A 26,222-nucleotide genomic window follows, 5' to 3' on the forward strand; every position below is an offset into this window, starting at 1 on the left:
GTAGACTGTTCTACATGTTGTACGCAGTAAGTACTGTACGTATGTGTGTGCACGTAAACACAAACATGGACACGTACACACAGCCACAGGGTGAGCAAACTTGAGATGAGATCACCAAGGCACTGTAACCCTTGCCATATTGGCAAACTCTCTCTCTCCCTCTCACCCACCCACCCATCCACCCACCCACCCACCCACACACACACACACACACACACACACACACACACACACACACATACAGCAATGGAGTATACAGTGTCCAGTGACGTTAATGAGAGAGCTGAAAGCCAGACACACATGTGCTAGAGTCATTAGGGAAGATTTCATAGCTACACTTCAGGCCACTACACTCCATTACCGTACTTCATTGGTTTCACTGCTCGAAAACAGTGGTTTCTTAAAGTCAAGTTGAGGGACCACCTGGGCTCGACTGAGAGCCCGCGGGGAGTTCCTCTTTAGGTAAAAAAAAGAAAAACTAAATACAGCTTACCTGTTTCTCTCTATCTTGTTTAGTTGAAGCACACAAAAAAATGAGAAATATCAGAAACACAAGAATGTTTTAAAAACACAGATCCAAAGTGTGCAGGCAAAATTAGGGCACAGCCCTGTTCATTCCTCATTATTTCTGGCCGAGTAACAGCAGTTGTAAGCAGTAGCAATATAGGAACAACCCTCCGCTACACATCAATTAAACAGTGAAATTCACTTGATAGTACAACACAAAGAAAATAAATTAGCTTGCGTTCAGATGCAGATGGAAGAATGAACCTGACGATGTTTTGCATTTGTATTATTCTAAAGAAATCAAGACCAAAAGTTGTCCAAGTCCTCTGATTTCTATTGAAGGTGCAGTTTATTCAAAGATAAACATGTGGCGTTTCATTTAGTTTAAAACGAGCAGATAAAAATTCTTCTGTGGGATTTTGGATGAAAAAGAGTAAAGATCTACAGCACAGAAGAATGAGCCACATCAGGTATCAGCTAAACAGGCAACGATTAAGGCAAAAAGCAGAACAAAACAAGCCAAATCCTTGAAGTACAGAGCAGGTATTTCAAGTGTTAAATCATTTAATGGAATTCAAATGGAGTAAGCTAAATAAAGCAACATTTTGTCTGTAGATTATGAGAAGGATTATTATTACAAAAATATGTTGTGCAAAAGTTTGTCAGATTCATGCAAAAGTGATGATTGAGATTCTGATTTTTGTTATGGCAGTTTCTGATTTTCATTTTAGATGATAAGTTACATCAAAGATTTCAATTTGTTTTTTACTGTGTTTCAAAAATGTCAAAAACTGACACACATACTGTATTTAACATTTCATTATTGTCATTTGTTCTTCCTGGCAACATTGATGGTAAATATTTATTTTCGACACATTGGTCGTCACACTTGGAAATAAAAGGTTCTTTTGTTTTTTCTAGAGGACTAGGATAAAACAACAACAAAACACAGTTTTAAATAAAATATATGTTTCATTTCATTTGACAGCAGATGTGAATACCGTCATTGGCTGTTACAAGGTCAACAGCCTGGCAGTCAATGAGTGTATCATCAACATGAAGAGCTAGTTTCATTTTTTACAATTGCAACTGAAAGACTTTGGCCTTGAGAAACAAAAAATACATAAATAAAAAACAGAGAGATTCATTAGGAGCACTTTCTGTCATAACCTAATAATGCCATGCTCTGTCTCTACCCTTTCATGAACAGAGGGAGAGAGAAAGAGAGAGAGAGATGGTCCACTCCATGCTGTGATGTATCTGTTGCATTAATCAGCCTCTTAAATTGGAACGGGCTGCTTTTATTAATTATGTTCAGCGTGAGGATGATGGGGCCTCTCCCAACCACCCCTCCCGCCTCTTTTAGACACACAAATCACTTTCAGGAAGACAGGAAGACAGTAGAGGGAGAGAGAGAGAGAGAAAGAGAGAGAACATCATTACAAGCAAATGAAAAGAGAAAGTGAGATGATGCACAAAGGAAATGCGTCTGAAGAATGAAGTTGTTTATTTAAAAAATGAAATCAGAAGTTTTACTGGCATCTTTAGTGTATTTACCTGCAGCCAAAATTACTGTGAAAAGTACATCCAGTGCTACACCCGCCTGCAGATATCACATTGATCATGTAAGAGCAATCACTTTCTATTTTACCTCCTGATACAGTGATTACAATGATTTACTTTATTTTCACTTTTGTCCCTAAATTACTAATTGCTCTCAAAATGTATTATTTATAGTTGCTTCCCATATTTTATGTTCCCAGCAATCTATAGTCTCATCAGCTCAGTTAGAAATAGTTTTGATCAGCTGCGTAATAGTTGAGTTAGTAGTAAAAACAGAAACACATCATCTGGCTGATACTAGATCCTCTCTGCTGATTTTATTTTCACACAGTTTAGTGGTTTAACTGTGTGCACATAGATCTGTACGTGTGTGTGTGTGTGTGTGTGTGTTCGCAAATGTGCACATCTGTGTGTGTTTGTGTGAATTATTTAAAGATGATATTTTACATCTTGGAACATTAAAAGAAAATTTTGCTGACACGTGAACATCCAGTCTGAGCAGACTATCATATAAAACTATATTACCTTCAAAGTGACAAAGGAAAGCATGGTCCTCTTATGAGACATTGAGTCCAACAGTTATCTGTGCTGGGGAATTCAAGTGTTATGCTGCTTCTCTTCACACAGCTCTGGCTCTCTAAATAAATGTGACTTACAGGTTTTATGGGTTTTTGTGCACCTTTCAGGCCACAAAAATGTGCACCACACTGGGAGGCAGGTCAAAGTTTAACTAGTAGGGCTGTAAGCTACGTTGGTTGTTTATAGCCGGCAATTTGGGTTACAACCAGTTGCCTTTGTTTTCTCTTCCAAATCAATATGATTAACCTGGGTTGTTGTCAGCCTGTATTTTTGTCTGAGCATCAATATATTTGGGCCCTTGGATTTAACTTCTGCAACGTGGCTGCATTCTGAGAGCTCAAGAAATACTTTTGAGTAGCCAACAATGTTTTCATTGCTATTAGAAATGACAAAGTCTGAAGTGACAAAAATGTATTAACTCTATTTTTTTATAGCACACCCTGAACTGTATTGAACAATATGGCCTCAAGCCCATGAAGACCAAAGGACCTATTTTTCTTTATAAGCTATAACACTAAGTTATCTTGTCAAACTAAGGTTATTTATTGGCTACAGTCACAGTCCCACATTAAAAAAAAAGAAAGGTATCAGTAGATAATATTTGAGAATTACAAATCAATCTTTCTTTTTCGAGAGATTGTGATGGATCGGGTGAAAGTTTATCGGCCCCTTATTAGCTCTTTACTAGCAGCCTCACTATGATAACAGTACAGCAAGTATGATACTGCTGGCTATAAACAAACGTAGCACTAGTTTTCAGAAAAACACTCGGGAGTCAAATGCTTTATATATTTCACGATGTATAGTGAGTGTGTGGAAGCCACTCCACACTGAGAGCTCCAGTGGATACAAATCAAGTTCCGATACTCTTGTCACGTCAGCCACTTCAGCTACAGTGTTTATCTTTGTATGACATTCTCCCTGCTGATACGCTACCCACCCCCCCAATACTCTGTATAGGATAACTGCTAAATGGAAGGAGAGACAGATGAGTTGAATGGTTGAGGGATACAGAGTCAGGTGAAGTAGAGGAAGAGAGAGGCAAAATGTGCACACATTTGTCCTCTGTGACAATGCTGATGCTGTCAGCTTATGAGACACTCTGATGGGACACAAGGGATATTTGAAGTTGTCCTGTTTCATTTTGAGAACACAAGTGCAGGATGTGTGTGTGTGTGTGTGTGCATGTGTGTGTGTAGGTTGTATGCATTGTGAGGGCAGGCAGTGTGTATTTGTGAGGTTTAGGTTCAATAGTTGAAATAACTTCTAATGGTAGACAAAGGTTATAACAAGACAATTACTAGGTCTTCACAAGTACATTTGCAAATATTTCACAGGATGACATATGTACACAATCAACATTACATTCACGTCTCTCGCTAAGGAAGTGAATGGTGCAACACAAAACTCACAACATTTGCATTTTTGCATCGACCACTGAAGTTGAATTATTTGCACTTGAGCGAAAACATTTGCATGATGCGATGCAGCGAAAGCAAATCAGCGATGAGAGCGAAACTCACTGGACTCAGCTCCTGGTACTGACCCAGACTAGCAGGTCATCACACTGGCCACTGATCACCCTCAGGTAGGGCTGGAAACGACAGTCATCCAGACGCAGCACCAGGAGAAGACGGTGTGCCTTTGAATAGATCTTGTGGACCTGCATGTGACTGGATTCTCTGGGTTCTCCACAGCAGGTAAAACCCAGCTATTGTAGTCTCTTCAGCCAGCAGTCCAATTCTCCTCTTTTGCAGAGAACAGGCAAATATTTGGGGGTTGTGTTTGTTCGCATTTGTTTGCGCGACTACAATGAGTAAACACAAATGATCCTGCAGTGAAAATCATGCAAGTTCCCGTCATGTTTGAGGGAAGCAGTTGATTCAGGTGATGTTGATCTGTTTGATGTTAAAGCAGGGGTTCGGCAATTTTGGTGGAACCAGCAAGTAATAAGTAAGTTCCAGCCCCCTTCCTTTAGGCCTCAACTAAAGCCACTCCTACAAAATATATGAATGTGGTCGGCCTGAAAACAGCAGAGGGACGAGTCCATTAGAGAAAGTATTAGGGAGAGGAGCAGACTGCATCTTTGTCATCATCCCTAAGAGTATGTAACTGGTAGCATGCAACATTAGATATCAGCTGAAGTTTCAAACACCAACAAGATTAACGGTTCTAACTACCTGTTGATTGTTTTCTGATACGATCACTCGTCCATTGATAAATGGAAATTTTATGTTGGACACAAATTACAATGCGTTGCTCCTTGATTATAGCATTGTTTGTTAGCATTGCCCAATCAAGCACTTCATTTGGTCAAAGAGACAGACCTGGGGTCTATAGGGCGATGATGAGAGGACCTTGTGAGAGATGTTCTCCCACAGTCCTTTTTTTCCAGCAGGGTGCAGACAATGTAGGTTTGACTTATTTTGTATCTATCATCTTTCCCCTTCTGGTCTTTTCAAGATCCATGAATTATTCTCAATCATGGAAAATGTTGAAAATGCTCGCAATGACACAGAAGGTGAAAACATAATCCTGGATCCACCTTCTGGTCCGGATCCGCAACAAAATGTAACGGCTTCTCTCCTGATAGATTTGGCTGTGACTGTCCTTTAGAAAGAATATCACACAGCATCTGACAGTAATTAGCATGTTTCAAAGACACCCACATTCCTGTCAAAGAATGAACACTTCAACTTTGGCAGAACAGTGAAATTAATGTTTATATTCAAGTGTTTTCAATGTTATAGCTATTGAGGCCAATAGGTTTTAGTCCATATTTTAAACTGGTTAAATTTAGTCATTATATAGTCAGCAATTTCAGTTATTTTAGAGTTAGCAACATTAAGAATTATTTGCACCTTTAACAGTTGTTTCAATGATTTGTTACTGTGTTAGTGTGTAAGTCTTAAGGGTAACGTTTGCCATGATCTCATCAACATGATGAATCTTCTCATCAAACAACACCACACTACCATGCAGACAATAGCAAAAGACGAATAGCTTACACCTACAACACAGATTCAGCTTCGGGGGATACTACGGAACGCTAGCTACACTGGCTACCTTAAATGTCCCCTAAAACAAAACAAACCTAATAATTACCTGTCCAACAGAGAACCAGCAACTGTTCTTCTCACTTTTCGGGCCCTTCAACTCCCTGTCTTTCCCCCGTCCCCAGTCCGCCTACGTGCAGAGTGTGTGCAGGTAGTCAGAGACACTGCTGCACTGAAATTAATTAAATCCACTCAAAATAGTCTGTGTGCAAATTAGCTTTAACACTGAGCGGTCCATGCCTTTACTTGAAAAGTTGACCAACTTCTTTGTGAAACAGTGTCACAGGTCTTGTCAGATTATCAGATCTCTCTTTGTCTTTTTACTATCTAGCAGATTTGTTTCCTTTCAACAGGACAATAATGAAATATATTTGAGTTGAGTTATCGTCAGATATAAAATCCTGTCTATCCTGCATTCACGAAAGCCACTAGGGAAATATCTCCTAGATCAAATAAACATTAGCATTTCACGCACTTGAACTTTCGACTCATTGACCTCATGTTCAACCAACATACGTACATATGCTCGTCCACAGCTCTGCATCCAGAGTAGATAGTATACTGTGTTAAATGCAGGCACCCTGGGGTGCACTTGCCACAGGTTCTCCTTTACAAACTGGCGGTCGGCCCAGATGCCCCTGGGCCCAGTGAAGATGCAAGCTGACTTGACATTCATGTTGGAGCTACGTCTGCTTCACGCCGATCTGAATTAGTGCTTCACTGCGGGGCTGAAACGGCCTGCAATCTGCCCTGTACCTCGGGGGATGCAAGAGGAGAGGTCAATATGCTCAAATGATTTTCCACTTCTGTAGAGAGTGCGTAGTCCTAGCTTTAGGATATTCAGTGACACAGAGGATTGTTTACTGGCATGATTTTCTCAATGTGTCCCCTGCACCTCAAATACTGAGATAGGGATTTTCATCAGTGCTCGTGATGACTGATGGTTGAGGAAATAGGAAGCAGCGTCCTCAGCAGTGAACAGATGCTGACCAGCAGATCACCATGAGCAGGCATCTGAAGCTTTGGACTCTCATTGGGGTATACTGTGTGTTCTGTGAACAGTCGTATGTGTGTGTGTTGGTGTGTGTGTGTGTGTGTGTGTGTGTAGTCCAAAGGAGTTTGTGAAGGCTTTCTCTCTGTAGTGTCAACCTCCCAGAGAGAGGATCAAGTGCTAAGCTGGGGACTCAGGGACTCTGTGCGCTTGGTGTGTGTGTGTGTGTGCGTTTGTCTGTGTATATGTCTGTGTCCAACAGCCCACACTTGTGGTTTTAGGGATTGAGGAAGTGATATATCCTTTTATCTGTTACTGTGGATGACCACAAGCCTGACCAGAGTCAGCCCTGCAAGACTAAATCCACACACTCAAAGGATGGATCTCTGTGTGTGTGTGTGTGTGTGTGTGTGTGTGTGTTTGCGGATGTTCAAAGGTGCATCAGAGAGCAGGGCTCTTCCCCAGAGGGGGAAGCCAGAGTTGAAAGGTCAAACACACATGTGGGGGGTCAGTGAGCAGCCTGGCAAGCGGAACAGAAACCTTATACACACAGAAACACATGGGTCAGTTACTGTGTGTGTGTGTGTGTGTGTGTGTGTGTGTGAGAGAGAGAGAGAGAGAGAGAGAGCATGTTCATGTAGGCTCTATACCAGCTCTTGAGTTTTTTGTCCTACACAAACAGTAAATGTCCTAGAACGTCAACAACCTCTACATTTAAGTGTACAGGATTCAAGGAAGTATTTCACTGTAATATTCACTCACCGAGCACTTTATTCAGAACACCTGTACACCTGCATCAATAGCATGAATCCATGTACCCAGCCTGCCTTGTGTCAGCAGTTCAGGCTGCTGCTGGTGGTGTAATGGTGTGAGTAATGCATTCTTGGCACACTTTGTGCCCCTTATCACAAGTCAATCATTATCTCAATGTCTCAGTCTATCTCCGTTTTGTTGCTGACCATGTGTAACCCTTTATGGCCACAATTCTTCTAATGGCTTCTTTCAACACACGTGTCTTCATGATCATTTAGATTCTTCATCCTGAGGGGTATAGGGGATTATATTTACTCAATGAATGGTAAGAAAGTGGTTATTTCCCTATTTCCTTCAATCTAATGACTCCTATTTTCTTCTAGGGCAATAGTCAATCAAAGAAAATCCCACTCAACTGAAATTGTATCTACTCTTCATCCAATCGATCGGTTGCAGGAGAAAAAAAAGACTTGGCGTTATCTCTAGATGAACTTAAATGACCGAGGTGCATGGAGAGCACTTTACCTGGTAGCCTGGTTTGCGTAAATAAACTGTAAATAAATATAAAAAGCTAGTATTTGTAGCACTTTAAATTATTTTCATTAATATTAGACCAACATGCCCATTCTGATGAATGCACACTTAAAGCCTTAGGCATTATCACACAGCTGACGAATCATCCTAATACAGAATGTATCCTAATGAAGTCAGCTTAATGTTCTTGGATGAAGTGACATATTAGTTATTGAGCTGTGATACTGTTGTTTCTGATATTGTTTTTGCTTTCTCTCTTTCTCTCGTTCTTTCCAATGATCGCCAATATCAACGCGATCAGACATTTTTCAACAACTTACCATCTCTTGTAATGAATTCTTTTGAGTTGCCTAGAAATAAAAACAATAATCATCATAATTCTGATTGTGATAACAGAAACTATTGCCTTTTTGGCAAATACATAAAATATTTATTTTTCAAAGTAATGTTAATTTCTCCATCTGTGTAGATGAACAATGGTGGCAGCAGTTGCTTGGTTTCAGGTAACTAAACTCATGACGGCAGAATCTGTGTTCTGCCTCGGCTCGGCTCGGCTATGGAAATGTCAGAGCTCAACGCTTTTAGTGTTGCCAAGGGAAAACTGACACTGGAGTCAGTAGATGGTTTCCCTGAGCATGTAGCACTGCCACAAATAATTTACCAGTGGAGTCATCTGAAAACCCTGTTCATCACTATACAGATACCAAACTGTATCTGTGAGTGACCGGCAGGTCCGAATATTTGCTGTTAAGGCACTGACACACAGAGTATACATAACAAAACACCAGCGATACCCATTTTATTATCTTAGTTCCAGAAAGCAATAATGTGAAAATGTATTATGTTGTGGATAATATTTGCAAAGCAGAAGTTTTTGTTAAGCATTTAAGCAAAAACTGAATGTGTCATTTAAAATTTTTTGCTATATCCTGATAAATAGTTTTCACAGCAAAAGAGTATTTTTTTGCAGACTAACAGCATATAGATAATTGTTTTGCACATGTCACATTATTTTACTATACTCAGGTTGGTCACACACACATTGTATTAGTAAATGTCGCCAAGTGGACACCATGGTTACGCATTTAAACCAATAATAAATAATCTCTTCCTTCATATCATCTTTTCTCTATTTATAAAACAAGGCAAGCGCAGGCAAGCTCAGACCATCAACCTACGCAGCAGCGACAGAAGCATGACTTTCATTTACACTCACACTGAAAATATGGGATGTACACTCGATCCTAACGTATTATACCAGGGTTTATAGTGTTGTAGTTGGAGGCGGTGCATGTCACGGGGGGCCGAGCTATGAGACAACGCAGGGAGAAATGTGTTAAAAGCCAAACCGTGTTTGTCATTGTGTTTTCACAGCTATGCTCGAAACTACAACAGGAGTTGGTGTTACAGCGAGGACAAAAGGACAACTCAGATTAGGAGTTCGTGGTAATGTCTCATCTCTTGCTCTCTGCTTTTTATTCTTTGTTCTGCAGGTTGGTGCAGAGATTTGAAAGATCATTGGCTGCGATCTGGTGCATTTGACCTCAAATGGAACCAATAAGCTGTCTGGGTATGAGGGACTGTGTGCACACACACACACACACACACACACACACACACACACACACAGACACACACACACACAAACACTTAGGTGCAAAAAAAAACGCAGTCATGAAGGGAGTGTACACATCACTCTCAGCTAAGTCGAAGTTTCACTCATCTCTCATGTCCTTGTTCTCCCTGTCCATGTCATTCCTCATTACTTTACTTTCACATTAACCATCAGTTAGTCTCTGCCTCTCTCTCTCTCTCACACACACACATACTCACACACCTCTCCACATCAGCCATCAGTTTGTCCGACAGACACATAAATGTACATCTTCACATTCACGCACAGACCAACTCCTTCACATCACACGTCAACTCACCCAAGAATCACACGCACACACAATGCATCACACATCAGTTATATCTTTTAGGCTGAAGGAGAAAGGGGTTTGTTGGCAGGGGGGGTTGACAGGAGAGAAGAGGAAGTACACAGGAAGTACATTAGTTATCACTCCCATGTCTTCTCCACCTTTTCACGTCTTATCACCACCCGACGTCTAAGACCCCGGCCAAGCTGCTTCTCCTTCTCATCCCACCCCTTTTCCTTTTTCTCTCTCTCTGTTACACACACACACACACAGACACTAACATACTAGCCTCTGAAAATGACTTCAGCGCTCCCCTTTCGTGTCGGGCCCTGGGATCTAGATGACACTTGGCATGCCGCAGAAGCCGCAAGACAACTAGATGAAATATTTAAATGAAAGACGGCAGGGGTAGAAGAGGTGAAGAAAAGAAGGAAGGGGGGAAAAGAGGGAGAGAAATGAATACAGGACAGAGGACAAGGGAAGGAGAGAGTGGCGATATTCAGATGGCGAGCAGAATGTGAAGGATTTCTTGGCAGAGAGGAGGACCATGTGACAAGAAGTGCAGACGAATTGGCTTTCACCTTAGAAGTAGCCTGAAGAGATATATTCCAATATAGTATGAGATCACATCGCTTTATCTTGGAATCATCAGCAAGTCTCAGTACGAAGCAAAGTACTTTCAACAGCGTGCCAGCTCAGCTGCTTGGAGGAGGGCAATGAATCTAACATATGACCAAATGAAACGTAACTTTGTTATTGGGATTTTGATACTTTAGGATTAGGTTCCAGCTGACTTTGTTTTATTAACAAGACTGAGGCCCTGTCCCAATTCCTCTCCCTTGGCCCTACCCGTAGATATGAAGTGCACTTTGCTGGGAGTGTCCCCTGCCAACAGAGCCACAGGGGGAGGGCTAGAAAATCTTCCCCTAGAATTTGGGGCACCACTCGCTACGTCATCAGCAGCCAACAAATGTTATTACAGTGACAAACAATATCGACTACAGTAAAGCCCTGCAGTAAAAACGTTATAACAAGAGTGGGGAAGTGAATAGCTGTTTTCCTGAAACTCTCGTCACAATGATTTAATTATATCTTCATTTGCTACTGGATTAAAATAAGATATTCAGCTGAATTCAAACACATTTTCATGGTTATTTTACAAGATTTCATGCAGATATTTATGAGCATTCCCATTTGTAAAGCACTTGGGAATTTCCGTCTACCCCTTCTTGGGTTTCCTCAATACACTTGAAGGGTTGTTTGAAGGGCTAGGTGGCCGCCCCATCAAGGCCATGCACAAAAAGAAGGGGTAGGGCCAAGGGATGAATTGGGACAGACCCTTTTAAGTGTATAGCTATGCTAGGCTGTACCAGTGAGTGAATATAAAAATAGATGACAGGTCTCTTTTGCTCCAAGTGTACAAAAATTAAATAAAAATATTCTGTGTATGAGCACAGCTATCTTGCACTAGGGAGGTCATTTGAAGACAGAGTCTGTGCCATCGTAATGAGGAATGTAATGAAGTTCTGCAGATAGCTGATCCCAAGTCAGTCAGCCCATTTTAAAGCATCAAATAACTAATAAAAGAGCTAATTAATATGAAACATGAATGCTGGAATTTACATAAGTGGGGTTTAAACAACCTAAAATGACAGAAACCATCTTTTGGCAAAACTTGTTTGACGTGTGCTTCCACTTTTTAGTTTGGTCTCATCTGCTAACATGGAGGAGGTAGGTTCATGACCCATACTGCAGTCAGCCAGCTGAGGGAGATCAAGACTTTTGGCTTTGTTTTTGCAGAATTGTCATGTGATCTATCTTCATATAGACATTGAGCTGTACTTAATGCTGAAATGGTAACCAGCCTAACGACAGAGCTAACACTCTGTGATGTATAATGTGAACTAACTTCATAATCTCTATATGCTAAGTTACTAACACTTGCTATTACATCGCATCCAACAGGGCTCATGAATGAATCCATCCAATGTCTGTTGCCATATTTTACACATCATCACAAATGTCACCCTCATAGAAGCTCCCGAGGAAAAGTAAGGGGATCCATAATGTCTTTATTATCCAGGAATCATTAAGATATTAATCTATGTAACAGAGTGGCTTAAAAACTCTCACCTGCTGTTGAAACTAGATTAGATATAAGGGGATCATCAGAATTCATACTCATGCTATACAATAACCATATTATGGTGATGCTGGGGGTTCAACAAAATAAGTAGAATTTACCCACAAGGGACCATCAACTTCTTACAAAATTTCATTGCCAATCAACCAAAAAGAAATATAAAGCAATGGATCAACAGTGCAGTCATCTGCAGAGGCGTCCCACTGGCATGGCAAAAAATGTGAATTTACATTTAGTGCAGGTTTATTCAATTATTTATTAAATTGTTCATAGTCTAAAGGGAGAAAAGGCTCTTCATTTATATTCTATAAATTTGGAGAGTTTCACACCCTAAGTCAGTGTTGGTAAGAACTCAATGTATTGTTTTGTTAAGGCCAACCTCAGTGCAGGTTTCTAGTTAAATGAGTGAACTGATCCTTACTGTAGAGCACTTTGAATAGAAATAAGAGACAAAAGACAAGTGGAACAGCAATATAATTTTTTTTTTTCTTTTGTTAAAATCTTTTTTAGATTTTTAACATGGCTGTGTATGTATTAAAATAGTAATTTTGTAATAATTACAACATTATATATAATATGAACACACTCCCTTTTTTGCTTCAGCAGAGAGGCTTATGATTCCAGACTTATTCAAGGACATTCTGACTGAAAACATTTTCTTTTAGACCTCTTTGAAAACTGAGGTAGAGTTGTGCTGATTTAGAGCGTGAGGTTGTCTTTTATTTTGATTACTACTGCTACTACATGATAGGAAGGGGTGAAAACCTCTGTATTTTAAAACTTCATCCTCCATTTAAAACATACAATACAATAAGCACACACTTTGAGTTGTGTGTATACTGCATGTGTGTGGTTGATTCAGTCGCCACACTTACTGTGTAAGGTCTTTTAAGTTATTTTCTCAACCAGTCATGTGTGCAGCGCTGCATGCTGGTTGTGCAGATGCTCCTTTTTTATTTGTGTGCATGTGTTTTTGTCGCAGTGTGTGTGTGCATGCCTTTGTGCATATTCTGCATACACACAATCTTACTTTAATGCTCATCTGCAACATGTGTGCATGGGGTTTGTGTATGCAGTCTAATTTATGCCTCTTCATGCGGCATTACTGATTGGATGTTCGCGGTCCTGCACAGAACTATGATTTTGGCAAAGCTGGACAGCGGGCCTGTCAGTCAATGAAGTGAAGCAGCTCACTAGCTTGTACCGACAAGAAACTTAGACGTGAAGAGAAAAAAGAAATACTACTGTGTCATGTAGTGTTTATGTAATTGGGGGAAAAAGTCAATAAAAATGAATATTTGATATGAAAAGTGTGTGATATCTTTTGTAGTTTACACACATCACTACACTTTCCCTGGAATGCAGCCATGTTTTTCAATGGTTTAACTCATGTGTTACTGTCGCACCATGAATCACACATATATGATGATTATGACGTAAATAAATTGTGAAAGGAGAGTACAGAAAATAACAAATATGTAACACATGAAGGTATTACTAAAATCAGGGCTACATTTTATACCATCTTCATGTCAAATTTAGCAAAGTGAAAGACATATGCTCCACCAAAAATAGGGGGGGAGGGCATAATGTACTGTATGTGTTTTACATTCATACTATTTTCCGGTTATTGTAGCAGAGAAAAAAAGAGAAAGGGAGGAAAAACAGGTAATTCATTATCCTCCAGAACAGATTATGCTTGCAGTAATGAAAATGCTAACGTATTGCCGTCCAGTAGTTCCCAGTAAAGTATTACTTCAAATAAACATTCTGTTTCCCAGTGCCGGGCTTTGTGAATAAATGGAACGGAGAAGGAACAGAGGGGTTTTCTCCCGTGCTGATTGGGTGCAGATGTGAGCTCCAGTCTGGGTTTGGTTAAAGTCCCGCTGCCAGGAATATTCGCTCCAATTCAATAAATAGAGCTGTTAGGAGCGAGGCATTTCCTTGTCACCATGTCAAGGTTTCAGAGCGGATGTTTCACACTGGGTGTTTTCACTCTGTCTATAGTGTATCTAATGCTTCGACTACAGTATACACCCAGCTCCGTGTGAAACGCTGTAACCTGAGAACGCTGCGATTGAAAAGCTGCAGATAAAATCATTAGCTTCAACTGGAATTTAGACTTAGTAGGTTTTCTTTATGGAACATATTAAACAATATTTAGAAACTCATGAATGAGTGGAGGAACTGTTCCTGCTTTTAGAATAACTCCTATATTCAAAGAAAAATTTAAAGAAAATATGTGTGAGGGACATGAAAATGTTCACTGCTGACGAGATTTAAATGTTCACTGACATATCAGTTTTTGTTTTTCAAATCCTAAACTGCATATTTTGTGTATATATATATATATATAAATATATATATGTGTGTGTGTGTGTGTGTGTGTGTGTATACACAAAAATACACATATGTGCATACACATATATATTTATTTAAATTAGGTGATACCAAGAAATATTGTTTTAGTAAATAAATAAAAGGAATTAATGGATGGTATTTAAAGACCTGCAAATGTTTTTACCTATACAATCATGATTTATCTTGAAATTAAGAGGTGTTTCCTAAAATCCAAGATGAGCCCCAACATCGAGCCAGGAGAGCGTCTGTATTTTGAGGGTGAAAAATAAATAGGAATTAGAAAATAAAGTGTGTGAATAAAATGAAACACTAAGAGAGTATTTTGAGGTGACTTCAGCATCCGTACGAGCCTCGCATCACATGCACGTTCAGCTCGCCCATGTCCTCATCGTCTCTGCTGCACCACAGCCTCGAGTTCACTAATCTGCCTTTCCTTCTCTTTTCCTCCCTTTCCCCCCCCCCTTTCTCTCTTCTCCTCCCCTGTGCCCATGAGGTGATCAAATCGTCGTATGGAGAAATCCTGGTGATCCAAGAGGGCCGGCCAGAAAGGTCACGGAGAGAGTCCGTAAAATGGATGAAGCCTAATGATTAGCTCAACCTTTACCTAATCAATAATCATTTATCCAACAATATCACCGGCAGCCATAGCCCCATTTGCCATTAACCTCAGTGGTGAGGAGAGAGGCAGTATTGTTTCCTCTGGCAGCTTTATGGCACTCAGATGAGTGGTAGAGCCCAGGATGGAAGCTTAAGGTTGGATCTTGATGGCTCAGATCCTATTAAGGGACCGTAGGTATTTTAGCGAAGTCGTGTCATATAATTACCTTTCTGAATGATTGACTGTGACACTGGCCATAGTGTTGAAATGGTAGAACAGGACCGCATTTTTATTAAAGCATAAAATGACAAAAAGGCATCTTACATTCATGTTATAAATTATAAGATGAACCGACGGAATTAAATGTTAAAAATATTAAATCCCAAAAGGTCTGCTGCTTTCAAACCAAACTTTGTCCTATAATGTTTCTTTTTTATTTCCTTCTGTAATGCAGTTTTAAAGAGAGAAAATGGATAATATTTATGTTTAATTTAGATTTTCCCTGCATATTTTTAAGAGCAAAACACTAGAAAACATTGCAACATATTTTGCAACATGGGCAATATCTCTTCACACACACACGCAGCAGCAGCAGCAGCAGCAGCAGCAGCAGTCCCTGTCTCCTCTGTGTCTCTCCATGATGCCATCTTCATCATAACCTCTCCGTCTTTATTGCTTTTAATGACTCCCCCTCTCCTTTCATTAATTCTTTATCGATTCCTCCTGACGTTGCCTGAATTATTTTCCAATTACGGCAAATAAAAGAAAAGGAGAATCTATTGCAAATACGTGCCTGCATGTCTGTGTGTGGCTATGTACCTTCCACCAACATTTAATTAACTGCACACATACAGTGGATACCTCAACGCATCTACGAGTGCTTATGTTTATTTTTGAGGCGTCGCTTATATTTGGCGCAAGGACTTGAGGAAATTCGTGCCGTTTATTTATTTACTTTTTGTGTTCAAACACACACAGGCGGAATGTGAATGTGACGGCGGAGAATGAGTGGAAAAGGTCACAGGAAGCTAATGGCTCCAGCTATCTTACATGGAATAAGCTCAGACACTTTGGACAGGTCTGTGTGTGTGTGTTGGAGAGGATTGGGACCAGACGTGAGTGGAAAACAATGCAATACATTCACACACATCCACAGAGAAGTGTGGAGCCACACAGTTCACGTAGGCAAACACACACACACATGCACAGATACATATTAAGTGTTTGTGCGGCAACAGAAGCTACAGAATCTTTTAATGCCGTTTTGAGAGTGTGACTGATGATCCCGATACCGGATAGATTCAGTTGCGGAGTTAGCCTCAAAGGTCCGTCAGATGGCTCTAGTTAATACCCACAGGTCATTAATTAAAACAATTATTCACCCTCAAATCGCAGACGCATATCGACTCTTGTTTTTTACGCCCCGGCCTGGGTTGTCTGATGATGCACCCAAAAGTCTCAGTGGGAAAATAAAGCAAGTGCATTAAGCATGTGCGTGTTTTTGTGGGTGTATTGGGGATGGAAATGGATTTTTACCTGCATCGGAACTTCGAATTGTTTATTTCATACTTTACAGTGCACCGGTCCCTCTGTTGCCCAATTAGATCATATTACTCTGAGGCAGACTCAGAGAAAGTGATGGTTAATGATGTAAAACATGATTCAGACGAGCCTGATACAAATGCACAATGCACAAATGTGCACGTGAAGGTTTTTTTAGCTATCAGTTACATTACTCTCATGACTTTGAAATGAGCAGCGAGGGGAAATTAAATTAACTTCTATTATGCGCTTACCTGAGAAGTGTTTTGTTGCTCTGTTGCTTCCTCAGTTTTAGCAAATGAGAGCCATATGTTATCTGCTTCGTGTACGTGTCAGTGTGCATGTCGACCAGCAGCAGGTATTATCTGACCTCTCACTCCAAAGTGTGCATATATGCTTGTATTTAGAATATGTCCACCACTGTGCATGCCTGCCTTTGGGAGCGTGTGTTTAAATGTGTCCCTGAGCATGTAGCCCATATGTGCATGCATTTTTGTGTGTGTGTCTGTGTGTGTGTGTGTGTGTGTCCTGACCTCTCCCGCCCTCTCTCTTCCATCCCTCCTTTGAGAGTGTGTGTGATATACAGAGCTCTAATTGTCAGGTCTGGCCCCGACATTCCTCGCCTCAACCAGCCTACCAACACTGTGTCACTTTAACAACCGCAAATTATCACCGCGATGGAGATCTCGGCTTCACAGTGGCTCTATGAGAATATAGATACATTTCCTTCCATAAATTACCCCCTCCAACCACCAGCCCTGCACAATCACACACACACACACACACACTACCTGTCCACAACGCCCCCTCCTCCCCCCTCATGTTCGCTGCTCTTTGACTGACGTTTTTACCACAACATTATTGCGTCTGCCTCAAGATGGGAGAGTCGTCACTGCGCCAAATGTCGCTAAAGTATCTGCCTAAAAGTAGATGAGATTAATCTCGCCCCTCTGTGTCATTTGACCAGGTTTATTGATTCTCACAGAGCCGAGCGGGTTCCGAGTGGGTTTCCCATAAAGCCGGCGGCCGCTGTGACTGCAGACAGAGGAAGAGGACAGGGCACGCAGAGGACCATAATACAGTACGTATAGAGATTGTTCTCCTATTAGCATCTGTTCTTACTTAATCTTTGCTCAGGCTAAAATCTGCTTCATCTTTCTCAAATGCATCAGATTCTCTTCTTTGTTTGCTGGAGTTTATTCATAGAGGATGTTTCATGCTTTGCATTTATTCCTTTTCTTGGCTGTGAAATAACATTTTCTGTTAATACAATAAAATTTGAGTGACGTCAAAAGCAGAGGGTTATTGTTTTTTCTCCATCACTCTTAACCACCAAGCAGAACACAACAATTGAGACCCCCCCCCCACAAAACACTGGGTTTACAGAATGTACAAATGGTGAACAAAGTCATTATCAAACTGGGGCCATTAGATCCCAGTCTGCCATGTGGTTCATTTTTATATCAGCCCTAAACAAAAATAATTCCAACCACCCAATCGGATGCAGCCTAAGTACTTCAGCATGGCCTGTGCGAAGCGAAGCAGTCATCCTCTCCAGCAGACGGGATGCCACGTAAGTGTTTCAGTCTGTCTTTATAGAAGTCCAGGCCAGCTCCGCTACAGGCTCAGCCAGGACCGGGGGTTCAGCTTAATGAAAGGCAGATTGAAAAAGGCTCTTGATTGATTTCCTACATCTTGATTTGATATCCTGAATTAATTACTTGAACTTGAATAATATATAAAGGAAGAATAAATGTAGAACACTCAGGGGAAACTAGAAGAGGGCTTCAGTGTCGCTGCTGCAGCTCTTGTTCAGATACTCTATCCATTGGCCAACATTGCTGTGGAGGAACGTTGTGTGTGTCTGTGTGTGTACATGTGTGTGAGTATACATGTCACGTGTGTGGTGGTACGGCCAGATGTGGTACATGTGTATGTAGTGTAGTATTAGCTTGTGTCATTGCGTGTGTGTGGCAGGAAAAGAAGATGGTTTATGTAGTTGACTTCTTACAGTTTTTTATAAGTCCCCTTCCAGATTGTTCGAATATCAGTTGATTTAGAATTATGCTACAGCGCCAAATACTATACTAATAAGTAAAACTGGTTTTTCTAATATGTGGTAATGTGCTAAATTTGGAACCAGATTGGTTGCAAAAAAGATTTAGATAAAGTTGTGTTTGTCACACAAAGTAACCAATAGATTAATATAGTGCTCTAATGTTCACAAGACAATAATTTTTTAGATAATACAAAATATGTATAGATATAAAAGTTAATTAAAGCCCTAATTCAGTTTATTTTTATTTTCTTATATGACATTGTATAACATCTTTAACATTGGATCATTACAGACAGGTGACAGATTAAAGGAGATGACATCATTAAGTGCATGTTAATACCTGGTGGAACAGCATCAATGAACCTTTTTAACTTGAACTCTCTTAAGGCCCTCTCACCAGATTATTAGAATTTTTCCTTCTGATCATTGAGTCCTTGATCAAACAGTTCTACTACTGTCACTTTTTTGTGCTGGATGTTGTGTGCAGAGCTTTTTATTAACAGTCTATGATGCAGAGTGAAGCAAGAACACTCTGTGTTCATCCTACATGGTTTATCTGCAATGAAGATATCTTTTTTTATAAAAAATAAAACTGATTTTGCTTTATTAATGTTCAAATGAGTGCCCTCTTTATAACTTCAAATTTAATGCAAATGATACAACACATGTCGGCTATTTCGGAGGTCTGTTAAGCAATCGCCACAATCTTCAGACCCAAGTTCGCAACCTTTCAAAATTAAAGCTCTGCCATTCAGCTGGGTATAAAGCATTACAGTAGCAAAATGAACATTGAACCTTGTAGACAAATTGCTAAAGAGAAAGTTATTCAGGAGATGCTGTTGCCATGACACAGATCAGCCCCAGCAACTCCAGGTGAAGTGAGTCAGTCCAATATGGTGAAATAAAAATATTCATCATCAAAATGATCTGGCAACAACTTTGAACTGTGTTTTGATTCAGTTACCACTACTGTCTGCACCTCCGTCGTATTATTATATTTGTATCCATATTGAATGAATCACTTGTCCAAATTGCACTAAATTCAACCCTGCACTTCTTAAGGCAATTAAAAATGCACACACCAAATGAGAAGCTGATAAGTTGAATGGTTGTTGAGACAGACAGACATTTGTGGAATTAGTAGGTAGTGGACCACTAGTAAACAAGTTATTGCTAGTCTGTTACTTTATACTGGTGTTGATTAGTCACCATAATGTTCAGAGATATAACTGCATCTAACTACCCCTCTGGAAATTAACTTATAGAAAGAAAAAGTAAAGAAACAAGAGGAAATTCATATGGGTCTCCTTAGTTGTAAGTGACATTATTCACAATACTAAAAAGATAAATAAGTGATTTTGCAATCATTAAACATTTTTTAAGATGGTTTACAAAGACACCATTTTAGCTGCAGTCCTTAAATAAATCAAGTGTGTGTGTGTGTGTGTGTGTGTGAGAGAGAGATAGAGAGAGAGAGAGAGAGTGAGACAGAGGCTAGACACTAGTCCTCTTATTGATAAAACAAGAAATCTAGTTTCCCCCAACAATACAATATTCTAAACTACAGTATCATCCACATATAGCTCATTCTCCAGTACAGGTGCCAGGGGCCCAGCTCATTCTGCTGTGGCATCAGAGGAAACATTAAACACTCCTCCTGCTCATCTTCTCCTCTCAGCCTGGAGAAGAAAGATGAAGGGAAGATGAGAGATACTGAGGGAGGGAGGGAGGGAGGCAGACTATCAGCCGGGTTCAATTGGACGACTATATGCTGCCTTCCCACACTGCCACCTATTTTGTTCTCGCTCTCTTTTGCTGCTGACACCCAGATTATCATAAAAGAAGACGACTGCCATGTAGGCGCTGATTTACAGGGAGCTTGAACCAATCAATCTCCAAAGTTAAGATTAACAGTAAAGGCTTCAAGCTCTTCTCTGTCCTCTCACTACCTCATCCCCGCCTCTCCCCATTCTGTTGTCTCAATTTCCCTCCCTCCCGTTTCTTTCTTTCCTTTACTGTATATTTTAATCTAAGTGAGAAACAAAAAGGGAGGCCTTTAAATTTAATAGCTTCTAGAAAACTCCGGCAAGTATTCATTGTTGTTCTACTTTTCCCTTTCAACCTCCCGGCTGGAGGTCCCGGCTCATGACAACTTTATATATGACATCCTGCTCTTAAAATGCCACTGATGCCTTTAGATGAACTACACTGTGATCTTGCAAAACAACCCCCCCTCGACATATCTTTCTTATTGACACACGCTGTCAGAGAGATCAGCCTGAGTGCCCAAAGCCTCACACATCCCGACTCAATAAAAGCACCTACACTGAATATACCCGAAACTGAACCAGGCATAATTACTCCCTGGATATTTTAGGATAATTGTTATAACTTATGATAAATACTTTTTTCCCCCTTCCACCTGTTTTATGGCGAGGATCAGCAATGTCATAAAGAACAAGGTGCAGCTTTTAATCATCAGGACAAATACACCATTAACTTTTGAATTCATTTCCTGAATCTGCATCAGCAGTGGTAAACTCTTCCTCATTACGGAAGCAGATGCTTTAAAAGCCAGACAGGATGGGATCAAAGGCCAGTGAGGGAGAGAGCGACTGGCTCCCTCGCTTGCCGCTTTAGCTCATTTTCATTACCATCCACTGACTAAAACATCTATCGCATTATGCATTAACAGTTTAAAAGCTGCTCTTTTCTCCGGCCTCTTGAACACCTTTTCTTTATTAGCGGATGTCATCATGGCCAAAGCATGGCAGAAAGGCTTGCATCAAGTTGGTCAAATCATTGGCACTAATGGTGACAGCCCAGGGAGAGGGTTTGATGAGAGGGAAAAAAGGAGGACACACACAAAGGCGAGACACAAATGTTAACAATTTTCTAGCAGCCTTAGGGTCAAGCTATGCATGAGTGTATACAATATACAGTATGGATGTGCCTGTGTGCTGGGCAAGGCCGAGGTGGCCGATGGTAATGTATTTTCCTCCAAACAAGAAAGATTGCTGTATCCCTGCCTCCTGGAATAGAGGTAGGGAAGCGGGGGGGCTGCGTTGTGATGCTGGGGGTTTCAGGTATATGGATGTCCTAAGGAGGTTTACATCATTCATAAAGTGCGGCCGCTGTATGTGCCCCGACGCCGAATTGATCTTGCAAAAGAAGCAGGGTGGCAGAGCGACCACTTCATTAGTCTCCCTGAGCTACAAATCACCCGCTAGCACTGTGGCACTCAGAGGTACTGGTGTTACCCACACTACATTAGTAGACTAAAGTGACCAGCCATTCACACAGCCATTATGAGTGAGTTATGTAGCCACGCAAAAATATTCTCTATACATCTGGTATTACAGTCAACACTCCTACGATAGATGTGCTAGCTCTAAGTGCTAGCTCAAAGCAACATAATCCACAAAGTAAAAAGCTCTGCTGCTGGAGAAGAAGAAAAAAGTGAAGAACAATCCATGGAAGATCACATTCAAACTACAAGTACTATGGAGTAGATGATTTAATGAGATTTTGGAGTGTACCACTGCATGAGTTTGCATATTAAGGAGGGGAAATAGAAAAGCATCAGGCAGCACAAGTGCTTTTTGCTTAAATCTGCTTTTTGATCAAATCGTGGCACAAATGGCTCAATTTCACCAATGAAATGTGGTGAAAGTGATCGTTCAGGTCTCTCTCTCTTTCACACACACACACACACACTGAGTTATAAATCAAAGTCCTGCAGCAAGTGGTCCTGCCACTGGCATTATGATAAAATATAACTGAAATACTCTAGAACAGCATAACAGTAATTAGAATTATTTGAGTGTCCGAGTGTTTTATGTCAACATTCATACTGGATTTCACTTGAATGACTGCAAATTACTTTTTTCTAGTTAAGATTTACTGAGCACCACATCGGTCATACCTGTGTTTGTTAGTTCAGATGATACAGACAATACCTTTGTCAGCAAACAAAGTCTTTATCTCCAAAAACAAAAGCAGTCATTGACCAGCTGTTCAAGAGCAGACACAGTATTGCAATCCATGTGTATCTCTTCATCATTTACTGTACACTATGCACATCTCCACACAACAGAGGATCGGCAGAGAAAGATTTCACTTTATTCATGGGCTTAGAAAAGAGGACTGTGCAGGTATTGGGTAACATACGCTATGAACTTATACATGAAGGCAGAACCTTGTGCTGATCACACCTCTCAGGAGCTACATTTACAGGATATAGCAAAGCAGATTTTGAATCAGTTGCACATGTCAACAGTGGTAATCAAGAACTTCAAACCCTGACCAGTTCAATGACCTTTCTAATTTTATATTTTAGTTTTTAAATTTGACCCATGACATGAATTCTCAAAAACAAGCATTTTGTAATGCCGGAGAACTCCATTTGAGTTCTAATCCCACCAGACCATACAAAACCTGTCCCTGGTCACAGGCACTACACTATCCCTGCTTCCGTGATCTGCTTTCATTGGTGACAGTTTACACCTAATTTAACCACTGTGATGGTGATAATAGTTAAGAACGGTACGACCAAGAACCAGCCCTTAATGAAGGAGAAAAATAAAATCCAAACTATAGCTACCATAAAACATCCTACAGATCCCTCCAATAACAAGATCCCCACACAATTAACAAAGAGCATATTAATATACTGCAATGTGGGCCTTTGTCAACCAGATATGGAATATGCCAGAAAATCTCTGGAAATGTGTGGCTCTAGTATTTACTGATTCGATGTAGTGTTTTAGTTGTAGGCATTTCCAAAGACAAGTATAAACACAGACAATCATGGAGATTGACATAAGAAATTAAATTACCATAAAACATGAGTCCAGTTGATGTATCAGATTAAAGGAGGTGGAAGATAGAATGAGAGAAGAAAGACACATCCTGATCAGGTAAATTGATTTATATGTCTTGCTAGTCAGGGAAGGCATCGTGAGGCAATGGTCAGAACAACTCCAGTAACAACCGTGCTCGCCAGTCTGTGTACCTGTCACAATTATTCGGATCTGAACCTAACTTCAATGGGTTCTTTCTTAAACCATACTGCATACATTCCACCAAGTTTGATGATAATCTGTTGTGTAGTTTTTGTGTAATCCTGCTAAGTAACAGACAGACATATAAACAAAACCACAGCCTCTTCAGTCGAGGTTATAAAAGCAAATTGAAATGCACAGGGATAATAACTCTTTACAGTGTTTATATATCAACAGGCCAGGAGGCCAAGGCTACGAGCAACCAACATGAGAGGTGTGTGTTATGGTCCTCAAGCCAGAATTCATTCAGTGACAAGGCCTTCGAAATGTGCTACAAAGAACATGTGTGACTCTGGTTCTGGTGGAAGCCACAAAGTCTGACAAGCCTTTTGGGATGTTCTTTAACCTTGGAGAGAAGCTGTGTGCTCTGTATGTGGCCTTTTTGAAATATCATTACGTCCTATGTGAGGTTCAAGAAGCTGTTGAATACTCTGTGGTCTTGCAGAAAGAGAGCACTGAAGACTCTTGAGAGTATTTGTATAACTGTTATGAGGCTCCTTGATGACATAAGTGAAAGCGATCCACCTCACCTAGCCCGCATGGATAAGATTCATATTTATTCTCTGCCAGTAAATCACCACCCCAGTGATCCAAATCACTGCTCGAGCTTTAGATTATCTGCAGGAAGAAAGCTTGGACCACTCCACTGCCAAGAATTGATGAATTGATGTTGAATTTAAATTGACGTTGGGTTGATGGCATGCTTCTCACTTTGCAAACAATGAGGTCTAAAGTGGAGTTTGAGGAAATACTTGGAGGTGCATCAGAGAGAGCAGAGCCTCAACATTCCAATACCCTCTGTAGTTCCTAGTCAGGAGACTAAACAGAAAGTGCCTTTGAGTTTCCAACGAGTGAGTGATCAGTTTGAGTTTGTGCAGGCTTACTGCAGCACTGGAGTGCATTTCTAGATGCAATTGCTCAGGAGCTTAACAGGAGGATCGTTTAGTGCATCCTTTTTCCACTGGTATGTGCTAATTGTGTGAGAACCCCACAATCAGAAACCGAGGAAGCAGTCCACATTATCTGTGATTTCAGGTAGGGGAAGGTCTTCCGCAACACCTGCAAGAAATCCTTGCTATTGTGATGGGAAACAATGGACAGCTCATCTGTCCAACATCAGTGAAGATGGTAACAAACTATGCAACACCACCAGTGTCAAAGGCTTTGGCAGAGAGATCCTTTTGAAAAATTAAAGTATCTGTTATGCGACATAAAGCAATAAACCATAAGGTCATCGGAAACTTCACAAACAAGGCGCCAAGGAGAATGACTCTGCTCACTCCACCTTTTTTCAATTCTGTGTGAGGATGGTTTGATATTGAATTGTAGTTTTTATAGACTACTTGAGCAAGAATCATGGCTCGATGTCTTGGCTGTTGCTTGACTTTATGAGAAATGCAGAAATAGTGCATGTTTTAGACCATTGTTTGTGTGTGAATTGCTAAATTTTTTGAATGGTGTTAAGTATTGAATATCTCCATGGTATTATTTAAATAAATGATGGTGAGTTAAGTACTACTGCTACTGTATGCAACTTTATTCTTTTATAAATAATTATAAGAGAGGTGCCCTTTTTTGCTTGATTACCTGCCCCCAATATGTTTTGGCAGTTGACAGCGGTAGATGACTGATTAAGCCCATGCATTTACTCACAAAACAAACACCACTGCAGTTCAGTGACAACACCTTGGTCACACATACACATATTCAAATGAACAGTTTGACTTAACTGTTTCAAGAATGGCAGTAACAGAGGACTCATGCATTTAGATGTTTTGCTCCAAGCTGAGTGAAAACAAGCACTTAAGCTTTAATGGATGAAAATCATTACCTGGATTAGCGAACGCAGGTCATAGGTGCTGCATTAGTATAAACGATGGTGAAAACTTATCAGACACCTTTTAAACTTCCCTGACAGAAGCCGTGTTCATTTGGTATTTTAAGGATGTTAACACCAATGCCACACTAATATTGTATTACCCAGGGGTGTAGAAGAAAAAACAAAACTTGTAAAATTACTAATATAATTAACATGAGGCGAGAACAGGTAAGCATCCTATTTACATACTCCAATTTTACTCAGCTATTGTTTATTCCACTATCAGGTAACAGAAAGAGGATATTTAACAGTGTTCATCATTTGAGCACTGTTTTATGTATTTATGCATTTCTTCTCTTTGTTTTTATGCATAGTCAATGATTCCACTCTGCAAGATTTACGTTCAGTGATAATGTTTACTGCCAATGCAGGAAGTGTGGAGATAGCGATAGTGAACAGGAGATGTATAGCGCTTCTATCTTTTATGCAGGAGACTGGAGTTGGCCACCCATCACTTGCTTAGATTTAAAGTTTGTTTCTCGCTTCCTCTGTGCAAATCACAACCAGGTTGTTTCGCTGTGCAGTTGCCTAAATTTAACCATGACTTAATTCTAGTTTATTTTTTACAATCCTTCACTATCACCTTTACCCTAGTTGTGTGCAGAAATCGAAGAAAGAAATCATTTTCTGTTTTCCATTAACTGTATAGGTTTTCATTATAACCACACCTAC

The 26,222-nt window shown here is 40.3% G+C and overlaps 1 long non-coding RNA gene across 1 annotated transcript in view; it reads left to right on the forward strand.

Moving 5' to 3' along the window:
- Positions 1-17,833, forward strand: part of LOC138411342 (uncharacterized) — a 25,141-nt gene extending 7,308 nt beyond the window's left edge. Inside the window, exon 3 of the long non-coding RNA XR_011243982.1 lies at positions 9,477-17,833. This is a non-coding gene — a long non-coding RNA (uncharacterized lncRNA). The remainder of the gene's footprint in view (positions 1-9,476) is intronic.
- The last annotated feature ends 8,389 nt before the right edge of the window (positions 17,834-26,222 follow it).

This window comes from Paralichthys olivaceus, chromosome 1 (genome assembly GCF_024713975.1).
Source record: "Paralichthys olivaceus isolate ysfri-2021 chromosome 1, ASM2471397v2, whole genome shotgun sequence".
Lineage (NCBI taxonomy): Eukaryota > Metazoa > Chordata > Actinopteri > Pleuronectiformes > Paralichthyidae > Paralichthys > Paralichthys olivaceus.